Consider the following 12043-nt stretch of genomic DNA (forward strand, 5'->3'; position numbering starts at 1 on the left):
CACCATTTTTGCCATTTTTCAAAGTTGAGACCATGCTAGAGATTCCAAGGTCCTCAGTTTCCTCAAATATATATATTTACCCTTAAATAAGATTAAACGAGTGGCTTCCCCAGGTGGAGGGAGACATTTGCTAGAGTTAAGACTGGGGGTGGAATGGGGCAAGAGAAGGATGAGGAAGGGATTCATTACTCAAAGTTGCTGCTATCAAAGATGTGACACTGAGGGGCACCTGGTTGGCTCAGTCGGTTAAGCATCTGACTCTTGGTTTCAGCTCAGGTCATGATCTGAAGGTCCTGGGATCAAGCCCCATGTCCCGCTCTCTGCTCAGTGGGGAGTCTGCATGTGGATTTTCTCTCTCCCTCTGCCTCTACCCCTCTCCCCCCTCTGCTCGTGTGCACTCACTCACTCTCTCTCTCTCTCTCTCTCTCTCTCTTTAATTAATTAATTAATCTAAAAAAAAAAAGATGTGACACTGAAAGTCCCTATCGGCAAATTCCATGCCTGGCATCTTCATCCTGTTCTCATCCACGCACCAGCAGATGCCACATTTGTGGCCAAGGGAAGGCTTGCACTGCTTTCCTTTATAGAATCCTTTGTGGTCACAGCTGGGTGGGTACACAGCCCTGGGCACCATCTGCAGGAAAGCATCCATATGTCTGCAGCAGGGGCCCTGCTTAGGTTCCTGTCTCATCTCAGGTGCGGAGATGAGCAAGGGAGGGGGGTGGGCAGTGTTCCAAGCTCCCCGCACAAACTTAAACTGGGTCAGCTTCTTTCACCAGTCTTTCTTCACTACCTAGGCCTTCAGCTCAGAGATGCAGGTGTGTTTGGGCCAGTAGATCTTGGGGAAGTAGGTCTCCTCCACCGTCTCAGAGGGGTTTGGTTCCTAATGCTCATGGGCATCTCTCTCAATCTTGGCTTGCTCTCTGCGACTCTTTTCACTGAAGCAAATTTATAACCCTATGGCCTTGCAGCAGGGCACGCAGCGGCTTCTCCTGTCCTGCCAGTGAGGCAGCACAGCCCCTGAGGGCAGCACCCGGTATACATGAAAGCAGGGGGCTGGGGAAAGGGGTGGGAGGGCACGTGGAGGGGGCTTATTGATTGCGGGGGGAAACGGGAGATGTTGGTTAAGGCCACAAAGTTTCAGTTATCCAAGATGAATGAGTTCTGGAAATCTAATGTACAGAATAGTAACTATACTTAATAATCCTGGATTGCAGACAGCATGGTTGGACCTAGAGGGCATTACACTAAGTGAAATAAGTCAGACAGAGCAAGACAAATACCATGTGATTTCATTATATGTGACATCTAAAAAACAAAACAAATGAACAAAAAGAACCCAGAAACAAACTCATAAATACAGAGAACTGGTGGTTGCCAGAGGGGAGGGTGGGGGGGTGGAAATAGGTGAAATGGGTGAAGGAGATTAAGAGGTACAAAGTTTCTATAAAATAAGTAAGTCATCGGGATGAAAAGTACAGCATAGGACATATAGTCAATAATAATGTAATAACTTTGTATGATGATAGATGGTAACTACACATTGTGGCAAGCATTTCACAATGTATATTATGAAATATATATTATATAACTGAAACAAATAAAATAGTGTATGACAACTATACTTCAATTTTTAAAATAATAATACCGCATCATATGCTTGATATTTGCTAATAGAGTTGGTCTTAAGTGTTCTCACCACAAAAAATCATAACTATGTGAGGTGATGGAGATGTTAAGTTGTGCAATTGTGGTAATCATTTCACAATATATACATATATCAAAGCATCACGTTGTACATCTTAAATATATACAATTTTTATTTATCAATTATACCTCAATAAAGCTGAAAAAAAAAGGTGCTGGAACAACTGGATAGCCACATGCAAAAGAATGAAGTTGGACCCCTACCTCACATCATACGGAAAAATTAACTCAAAATAAATCAACAACTTAAATGTAAGAGTTAAAACTATAAAAATCTTAGAAGAAAATGTAGGGGTAAATATTCATGATCTTGGATTTGGCATTGGATTTTTACCTATGACACTAAAAGTACAGGCAAGAAAAAAAATCAATAAATAGAACTTCATCAAAAGTAAAAACATTTGTGCATCAAAGATATCAAGAAAATGAAAAGATAACCCACAGAATGGGGAAAATATTTGCAAATCATATATTTGATAAAGGTCTAATATCCAAAATACACAAACAACTCTCACAACTCAACAACAAACAACCCAGTCTTTAAAATGTACAAAGGATTTCAATAGTCATTTCTCCAAAGAAGATACACAATAGCAAACAAGCTCATGAAAAGGTACACAACACTCTTAGTCATTAGGAAAGCACAAAACAACAATGTGATACTACTTTACACACAGCAGGATGGCTATTTTAAAAAAAGAAACTAAGAATTGTCGAGTAGGATGTGCAGAAACTGGAACCTTCATACATGGCTGGTGAGAATGTAAAAAGATTCAGCCACTGAACCACCAAAAACATTTTGGTGGTTCCTCAAAACACTAAACATAAGGAGTTACCATGTGACCCAGCAATTCCACTCCAAGTTATATACTGAAAGGAACTGAAACCAAATATTCAAAGAAATACTGCCTAGCAACACTATTTCAATAGCCCAAAGGTGGAAACAACTCAAATGTCCATCAACTATTGAATGGATAAACAAATTGTGGTATATACATACAATGAAATATTATTTAGCCTTAAAGATGTATGAGGTATTGATACATTCTACAATGTTAATGGATCTCAAAAACATTATGCTAAGTGAAAGAAGCCAGACACAGAGGTCACATATTGTGTGATCTGATTTATATGGAATATCTAGAATAGGTAAATCCATAGAGATAGAAAGTAAATTAGTGGGCACCAGGACCTGGTGGGAGGGTGATGGGAAGTAGTTTTCTGATGGGTACAGATATTTGGGGGGGGGATGATGAAAATTTTTCAAACTAGATAGAAGTGATACTTACACAATATTGTGACAGTACTGTGATTAAGTTGTTCGCTTTTAAATGGTTAATATTATGTTAAATTTCATCTAAAAAGTAAATTAAAAAAATTAGTTGGCAATATTTCTGGAGTCTTATCTGTTCCCCTGTTTTAGATCTATCCCTTCACTAATGACACTGCCTTAATTATTGTAATGGTATATATAGTAAGTTTCCAACTTTATTCTTTTTAAAACTGTTTTAATGACTTTAGTTCGTTTGACTTTTAGTATAAATTTTAGAATCATGTTCTCTTTATCCACAAAAAATTCCTGCTGCTACTTTAATTGTACTGCGTTAAATCTATAGAATTCAGGAAGAAGTTTGCTTGGGTGGCTCAGTCAGTTAGATGTCCGACTCTTGATTTTGGCTCAGGTCATGATCTCAGGGTTGTGAGATCAAGCTCCATGTCCAGCTCCATGCTGGACATGGAAACTGCTTAAAGATTCTCTCTCTCCCTCTCCCTCTGCCCCTCTGCGCACACACACACTCTCTCACAAAAAAAAAAAAAAAATCAGGAAGAATTGATATATTTATTGAGTGTTCAAATTCATGAACATGGTATATTTGTGAATTTAACAACGTGTTCTTGGATTTCTTTAACCACTGTGTTGTAGTTTTCAGGATATAGATCCAGTACAAGTTCTGTTATATTCATGTGTAAGTATTTCATTTTTGGGAGCTATTATAAATTACATTGGTTTTCAAATTTTTGATTTTCATTTATACATTTATTGTGTATATAAATACAACTAATACTTGTGTACTGAGCATGTATCTTTTGACCTTACTAGATTCATTTATTAGTTATAGGAATTTTTTTGTAGATTCCCTGGGATTTTCTACATAGATAATCATGTCATCTGTAAACATAGGCAGTTTTATTTCTTCTTTTCCTATCTGGGTGCCTTTTGTTTCTTTTTCTTGAGTTGTTACACTGGGTAGGACTTCTACTACAATTTCAAATAGGAGTGGCAAGTAAACATCCTTGTCTTGTTCCTAAACTTCAGGGGGAAAGCATTTTATTGTTTACCATTAGGTATGATGTGAGCCATAGGATTTTTTGTAGAGGCCTTTTATCAGCTTGAGGAAGTTCTGTTCTGTTCTTAGTTTGCTGAGATTTTTTATCTTGAGTGTATGTTAAATTTTGTCAAAGACTTTTTCCACAACAACTGATATAATTATGTATTTTTTCTTTTCTTTTTTTTTGTATTTTTTCTTTTATTGACAATTAACATAATGGATTAAATTAACCAATTTTAACTGCATTTCTGGGATAAACCTCACATAAACTATATTTTTTTCTTTTTGGACATTGCTAGATTCAATTTGCTAATTTTTAAATGATTTTTTCATTTTTGTTCATGAAGTTTATTGGTCTGTAGTTTCTTACTTGATTCTTTTTGTACTGTTAAGAAACAGTATCTTTGGTTTTGTTATCAAGGTAATGGTGGTCTCATAAAATCAGTTGGGAAGTGTTCCTTCCTATTCCATTTTTAGAAAGCGATATTGTAGAATTTGTGTTAACTCTTCTTTAAATGCATAGTGGAATTTGCCGGTGAAATCATCTGGGCCTGGAGATACCTCTTTTATAGAAGGTAATTAATGATAAATTCAGTATCTTTCAAGAACTATTTATCTATTTCATATTGTTTGAATTTTGGTGATTTGGGGCTTTAAAAGAATTGGTTCATTTTGTCTAAGTTGTTAAATTTACATTGAATTGTTTGTTATAACATCTTTTTCCCTATTTGTCTGTACATTTTCTATATTCCAGAGATTTAGAAATATTCCAGTAAGGTGAATTTTTTATGATGTGCATTTTCTGTTATTTAGCATTTAATAAAGAATTTGACTGACCTTTGTCCCCAGCTCTCAGGAGATAACTTGTAAAGCCTTGTGATTTTCCAAGTGATAGGAGTGTCTTTGTTATTCATGGTGGACCGCACAGATCACATCTCATAATTTATGTTAACAAGGTGACTCATGGTGGGCCCCTAAATTGTTTATGCTAATAAGATGGCTCAGAATGGGGGCTGGTCATGCTAGAAAAACAACCATATGACTAGAGGGTTGGGGCTTTGAGCCTTGTGATATCAACCCAATCACCAGAGAAAGAAGGGGCTGGAGACTGAGTTCAACCACGTGACCAATGATTTAGTCTATCATGCCTACATAATTAAACCCCAATAAAAACTTGGGACACCAAAACTTAGGTGAGATTCCCTGATTGACAACATTCTGTGTATTGTCACACATTGATGTGTTGGGAGGGTAAAACATCACTGGGGAGACAGAAGCTTAGTGTTTAGGACCTTCCCATATCTCGCCCTATGTATCTCTCCTTTTGGCTGGTTCTGATTTTTATCCTTTTGTTGTAATAAAACTAAAATCACAAATATAGTGTTTTCCTGTATTGTGTTAGTTATTCTAGCAAATTACTGAACGTGAAGGGATAGTAGGGACCCCTGAATTTGTAGCCAGGTGGTCAGAAGTGAGGATGACCTGAGAACCCCCAAACCTGTGGCTTGTGTCTGAAATGAGAGCAGTTTTATGGAGAACTGTGCACTTCACCTGTGAAGTCTGGCCTTGCTCCAGGTAGCAGGTGTCAGAAAAAAAAGACTTATTGAAACAACTCTGAATTACTGAAACATGTGGTTTGGGAAGAAAAAAGATGAAAGGGTGGGAAAATGAGGAGCCTTTGATTCCTGGATGGCTTTCTTTTCTTTCCTTTTTTTAAAAAAAACCTGGATGGCTTTTAAGGAAGTGTACATGTTGTGATGAGCACTGGGTGTTATACACAACTAATGAATCGTTGAACACTATGTCAAAAACTAATGATGTCCTATATGCTGGCTAACTGAACATAAAAACAAAACAAAACAAAAACTTGGATGACTTTCTATTCACCCATAGTAGGAAACTGTAGCTGCACTATTACTGGTTACTAAAGGTAAAAATTGCCAATGGAATCTAAATATTATAGACCCAACTCTCCAGGTGTTGGCTGACTAGATACATAAAGAAATGCACTGTGGAAGGAGCTGAGATGCCCTTCAACAGACGAACGGATAAAGAAGATGTGGTACAATGTATACAATGGAATATTACTCAGTCATCAGAAAGGATGAATACCCACCATTTGCATGGACATGGATGGAACTGGAGGGGATTATGCTAAGTGAAATAAGTCAAGCAGAGAAAGACAATTATCATATGGTTTCACTCTTATGTGGAACATAAGGAAGAGCATGGAGGACCACAGGGGAAGGGAGGGAAAACTGAAGGGGAAGAAATCAGTGAGGGAGACAAACCATGAGAGACTCTCGATGCCGGGAAACAAACTGAGGATTACAGAAGGGAGGGGGTGGGGGGATGGGGTACCCAGGTGATGGGTATTAAGGAGGGTACGTGTTGTGATGAGCACTGGGTGTTATACGCAACTAATGAATCATTGAACACTACATCAAAAACTAATGATGTACTATACGCTGGCTAACTGAACATGATAAAAAAAAGAAATGCAGAATAATAAGAAACACACTAAATACATAATTGGTTATTGTTTTCTGTAATAATTAAAAAGAAAGTAAAAGAGAGAGCTAAGGTAGATCCTGACACTGGGCCAAGCTCAGATCTGGGTCAGTTTGAGCTATGATGCTAGCCTCAGAGCTACCCCTAAAAGGAAAAATTGTATTGAGACAACAGACAGTACATTTTTGACCTCTGTTCACCAAGAAGGTAGTCCAGGGAGGGGAGACAAAACCAGGAAACTACTGCAAACAGGGGATATAGTGTCAAGAAGTTGTCTAATTTTGTGGATCAGTATTATTAGCTTCCTTGAAGAACATTTACTAAAACAGATGGTGTATTGTGACTAATTTAAGCCTAGTACCTTTGGTTTCAGATCAGAGTGAAAGAGCATGCTTTGGTTGATACAGGACTCACAGATCATACTAAACAATCACATACAGTTAGCTATACATGATCTAGACACAGCAGATTATTTCCAAGGTAACGGCCAAGTGGACTGGATAAAAGCTGCTGTAAAGTTTATTTACCTTGGGGGAAAAAAACTATATATCTTCTCTTCCTATAAGTGTCAAGTGGAACACCCCAGATGTGGTGGCTAAGGTACTTCATATGCATTGGTGAATAATGTCATTCATATGCATGGTGAATTGGCTTTATGATGATCAGGAAATTCATCCACTGAATATTTCCCTTCCAGTATATTAATCCAAGTTCTCCAAAGAAACAGAACAAATAGGATATATGTATATGCAGAGAAAGAGAGAAGATAGGGACAGAGGTGTGTGTGGGAAAGAGAGAGAGAGAGAGATTTTTAAGGAATTGCCCTATGTAATTGCAGGCTGGAAGACTGGAGACTGAGGGAAAAGTTGACATTGCAGCTGCTTAAGTCTGAAAGCAGTCTGGAGGCAGAATTCCCTCTTCCTTGGGGACCTCAGTCTTTTTCTCTTAAGGCCTTCAGCTGGCTGGATGAGAACCATACACATTATAAAGGATAACCTGCTTTACTCAAAGTCTACTGATTTAAGTGTTAATCTCTTCTAAAATACCCTTACAATACATCTAGACTAGTGTTTGACCAAATATTTGGGCACTGCAGCCTAGCCAAGTTGACATATAAAATTAGCCATCATATTGTCCAGCCCTTGTCAACTTGGCACCAATACAGATCTCCTTAAACCATATTTAATCTCCAAATAAAGACAAAAAACAAGGTCATACTTCTGCCTAACATGATAGAACTGTCCTATGTACAACCAAAAATACACTAACCCTTTGCCCAAAAGAGAAAGCATAGTTCTTGAGTGATGGTCACACTTGTCCTTGATTTCCTGTAACTTAAATACTATGATATAAAGTTAGCAATACTTAGGGGTGGGGAATTGGGTGAAGGTGGTCAAAAGGTATAAACTTCCAGTTCTAAGAGAAATAAGTTCTGAGGATGTAATGCACAGCAGGATGACTATAACTAGCAATACAACAATGTGTTGTATATTTGAAAGTTGCTAAAAGAGTAGATCCTAAAGGTTCTCAACACAAGAAAAAAAATGTGTAACTATGGGGGGTGGAGCAAGATGGCGGAGGAGTAGGAGACCTGGATTTCGTCTGGACTCAGGAATTCAGCTGAATAGGGATCAAACCATTCTGAACACCTACGAACTCAACAGGAGACCGAAGAAGAGAGTAGCAACAACTATCTGAACAGAGAAGCGACCACTTACTGGAAGGTAGGACGTGCGGAGAAGTGAATCCGAGGCGATATTCGGGAGGATAGACGGCGGGGGAGGGGGCCTCCGTACGCTGCTTCTGGCAAGTGATAGAGCCGCGGAGCACAAAATCGGAACTTTTAGAAGTCGGTTCCGCTGAGGGACATCACTCCAGTGGCTAAACGGGAGGTGGAAACCTCGCGGGAGAGTGTAGACTCAGGACCCTCGGGGTCACAGAAAGACCGGGGGTGCCTGAGTGCGGCAGAGCTCCCAGGTATCAGAGCGGGGAAGCCGGCTGCAGAGATGCAGCCGAGGCGCGGGCTCGCAGCTCGGGGTGGCCATAAACTGTGATCCGCGGCCCAGTTGGGCCACTGCGCCTCCAGCAGGGACCCAACAAACAGCAGAGCCGGGGAGACTCCCCTTCCTCCCCTGGGAGGAGCGGCGCGGAAGTGCACCACAGGGATCTGCTGGGTTTGGAGACTCCACACGGGGTTGGGTGCCAGAGATAGAAACGCTCGGTCACAGGCTGGGTGAGCACGGAGTGCGGCCGGAGACCAGGGAGACGGGAGTGACTGCTTTTCTCTGGGGGCGCACTGAGGAGCGGGGCCCCGAGTTCTCAGCTCCTCCAGGCAGAGAGTGGGAGGCCACCATTTTCACCCTGGTCCTCCAAAGCTGTGCCGAGAGCTTGCAGGGAACAAAAGCTCCCAAGAGCAAACCCGAGCAGCTTGCTTAGCCCGGACCGACAAGGGCGGGGCAATTCTGCCTCCAGCAAAGACATTTGGGAACCACGGCAACAGGCCCCTCCCCCAGAAGATCAGCACGAACAGCCAGCAAGCCAAGACCAAGTTTACCGATCAAGGAGAACGGGAGAACTCCAGCGCTAGGGGAATACTGCACATAGAATTCATGGCTTTTTTACCATGATTCATTAGTTTTTCAAAGTTAATTTTTTTAGCTGTTTTTTGTTTGTTTGTTTTTTGAATTTTTCTTTTTCCCTTTTTCAACCAACATCTTATCAATCCCTTTTTTTTTTTTTTTTTTTTTTAAAGATTTTATTTATTTGACAGACACAGCGAGAGAGGGAACACAAGCAGGGGGAGTGGGAGAGGGAGAAGCAGGCTTCTGCGGAGCAGGGAGCCCGATGCGGGGCTCGATCCCAGGACCCTGGGATCATGACCTGAGCCGAAGGCAGATGCTTAACCATCTGAGCCACCCAGGCGCCCTTATCAATCCCTTTTTTAAAAAAACATTTTTTATTTTTCATTTTTAGAGTCATATTTTATCCATTCATAGTAGTTAGCCTTATTTTTGGCATATATATATGTTCTTCTCTCTTTAAAATTTTGATATACAGTTTCTTCTAACAGATCAAAATATACCCTAAATCACTAGTGTATGGCTTTGTTCTAGTCTCCTGCCCGATCACAGTCTCTCCCATTTTTTTTCTTTTCTTTTTTCTTTTTTTTAAATCTTCTTCTTTCTTCTTTCAAACAACTTCTTATCAATTCCGTTTATAAAAGCTTTTATAAGTTTCATCTTTACAGTCATCTTCCATCCCTTCATTGTATCAACCCTTATTTTGTACATACATAAGTCTTTCTTCCTTTAAAATTTTAGGAGGTACTTTCTTCTAACAGACCAAAATACACCCAAAATCTAGTGTGTGGCACTGATCTATGCACTAGCCTGATCATACTTGATCATATTCTGGTTTTTTTTGTTTTGTTCTGTTTTTGTTTGTTTTTGTCTTTTTCTCTTTTTTTTCTCTTTCTTTTTTCTTTCTTTCCCTTTCTTTTCCCCTGGTTTCAGGTCTTTTCTGATTTGTATACAGTATATTTGCTGGGGACGTTGTTAACCTGTTAGCATTTTGTTCTCTCATTTATCTGTTCTCCTCTGGACAAAATGACAAGATGAAAAAAATCACCTCAGCAAAAAGAACAAGAAGTAGTACCGTCTGACAGGGACCTACTCAATATGGACATTAGTACGATGTTGGACCTAGAGTTCAGAATCATGACTTTAAAGATACTAGCTAGGCTTGAAAAAAGCGTGGAAGTTATTAGAGAAACCCTTTCTGGAGAAATAAAAGAACTAAAATCTAACCAAGTCACAATCAAAAAGGCTATTAATGAGATGTAATCAAAAATGGGGGCACTAACTGCTAGGATAAATGAGGCAGAAGAGAGAATCAGCGATAGAGAAGACCAAATGATGGAAAATAAAGAGGCTGAGAAAAAGAGAGATAAACAACTACAGGATCACGAGGGCAGAATTCGAGAGATAAGCGATACGATAAGATGAAACAACATTAGAATAATTGGGATCCCAGAAGAAGAAGAAAGAGAGAGAGGGGCAAAAGGTATATTGGAGCAAATTATAGCAGAGAACTTCCTTAATGTGGGGAAGAAAACAGGCATCAAAATCCAGGAGGCACAGAGAACCCCTCTCAAAATCAATAATAATAGGTCAACACCCCGACATCTAATAGTAAAACTTACGAGTCTCAGAGACAAAGAGAAAATCCTGAAAGCAGCTCGGGAGAAGAGAGATGTAACCTACAATGGTAGAAACATTAGATTGGCAACAGACCTATCCAGAGACCTGGCAGGCCAGAAAGGACTGGCATGATATCTTTAGAGCACTAAACGAGAAAAATATGCAGCCAAGAATACTATATCCAGCAAGGCTGTCATTGAAAATAGGAGAGGTAAAAAGCTTCCAGGACAAACAAAAACTAAAGGAATTTGCAAACACGAAACCAGCCCTCCAAGAAATATTGAAAGGGGTCCTCTAAGCAAAGAGAGAGCCTAAAAGCAGCACAGATCAGAAAGGAACACAGACAATATACAGTAACAGTCACCTTACAGGCAATACAATGGCACTAAATTCCTATCTTTCAATAGTTAACCTGAATGTAAATGGGCTCAATGCCCCAATCAAAAGACACAGGCTATCAGATTGGATTAAAAAACAAGACCCATCCATATGCTGTCTGCAAGAGACTCATTTTAGACCCAAAGACACCCCCAGATTGAAAGTGAGGGGGTGGAAAACCATTTACCATGCTAATGGACACCAAAAGAAAGCTGCGGTGGCAATTCTTATATCAGACAAATTAGATTTTAAAACAAAGACTGTAATAAGCGATGAAGAAGGACACTATATCTTACTTAAAGGGTCTATCCAACAAGAAGATCTAACAATTGTAAATATCTATGCCCCTAACATGGGAGCAGCCACTTTTATAAGGCAATTAATAACAAAAGCAAAGAAACACATTGACAAGAATACAATAATAGTGGGGGACTTTAACACCCCCCTGACTGAAATGGACAGATCATCTAAGCAAAAGATCAACAAGGAAATAAAGACTTTAAATGAAACACTGGACCAAATGGACTTCACAGACATATTCAGAACATTCCATCCCAAAGCAACGGAATACACATTCTTCTCTAGTGCCCATGGAACATTCTTCAGAATTGATCACATCCTAGGTCACAAATCAGGTCTCAACTGATACCAAAAGATTGGGATTATTCCCTGCATATTTTCAGACCACAGTGCTTTGAAACTAGAACTCAATCATAAGAGAAAAGTCAGAAAGAACTCAAATACATGGAGGCTAAAGAGCATCCTACTAAAGAATGAATGGGTCAACCTGGAAATTAAAGAAGAATTAAAAAAATTCATAGAAACCAATGAAAATGAAAACACAACTGTTCAAAATCTTTGGGATACAGCAAAGGCAGTCCTGAGAGGAAAGTATATAGCAATACAAGCCTTTCTCAA

General features: G+C 39.4%; 1 pseudogene; it reads right to left on the minus strand.

Moving 5' to 3' along the window:
- Positions 1–445: 445 nt before the first annotated feature.
- Positions 446–1044, minus strand: LOC113930403 (annotated as a pseudogene).
- Positions 1045–12043: the final 10999 nt, after the last annotated feature.

This window comes from Zalophus californianus, chromosome X (genome assembly GCF_009762305.2).
Source record: "Zalophus californianus isolate mZalCal1 chromosome X, mZalCal1.pri.v2, whole genome shotgun sequence".
Classification (NCBI taxonomy): Eukaryota; Metazoa; Chordata; class Mammalia; order Carnivora; family Otariidae; genus Zalophus; species Zalophus californianus.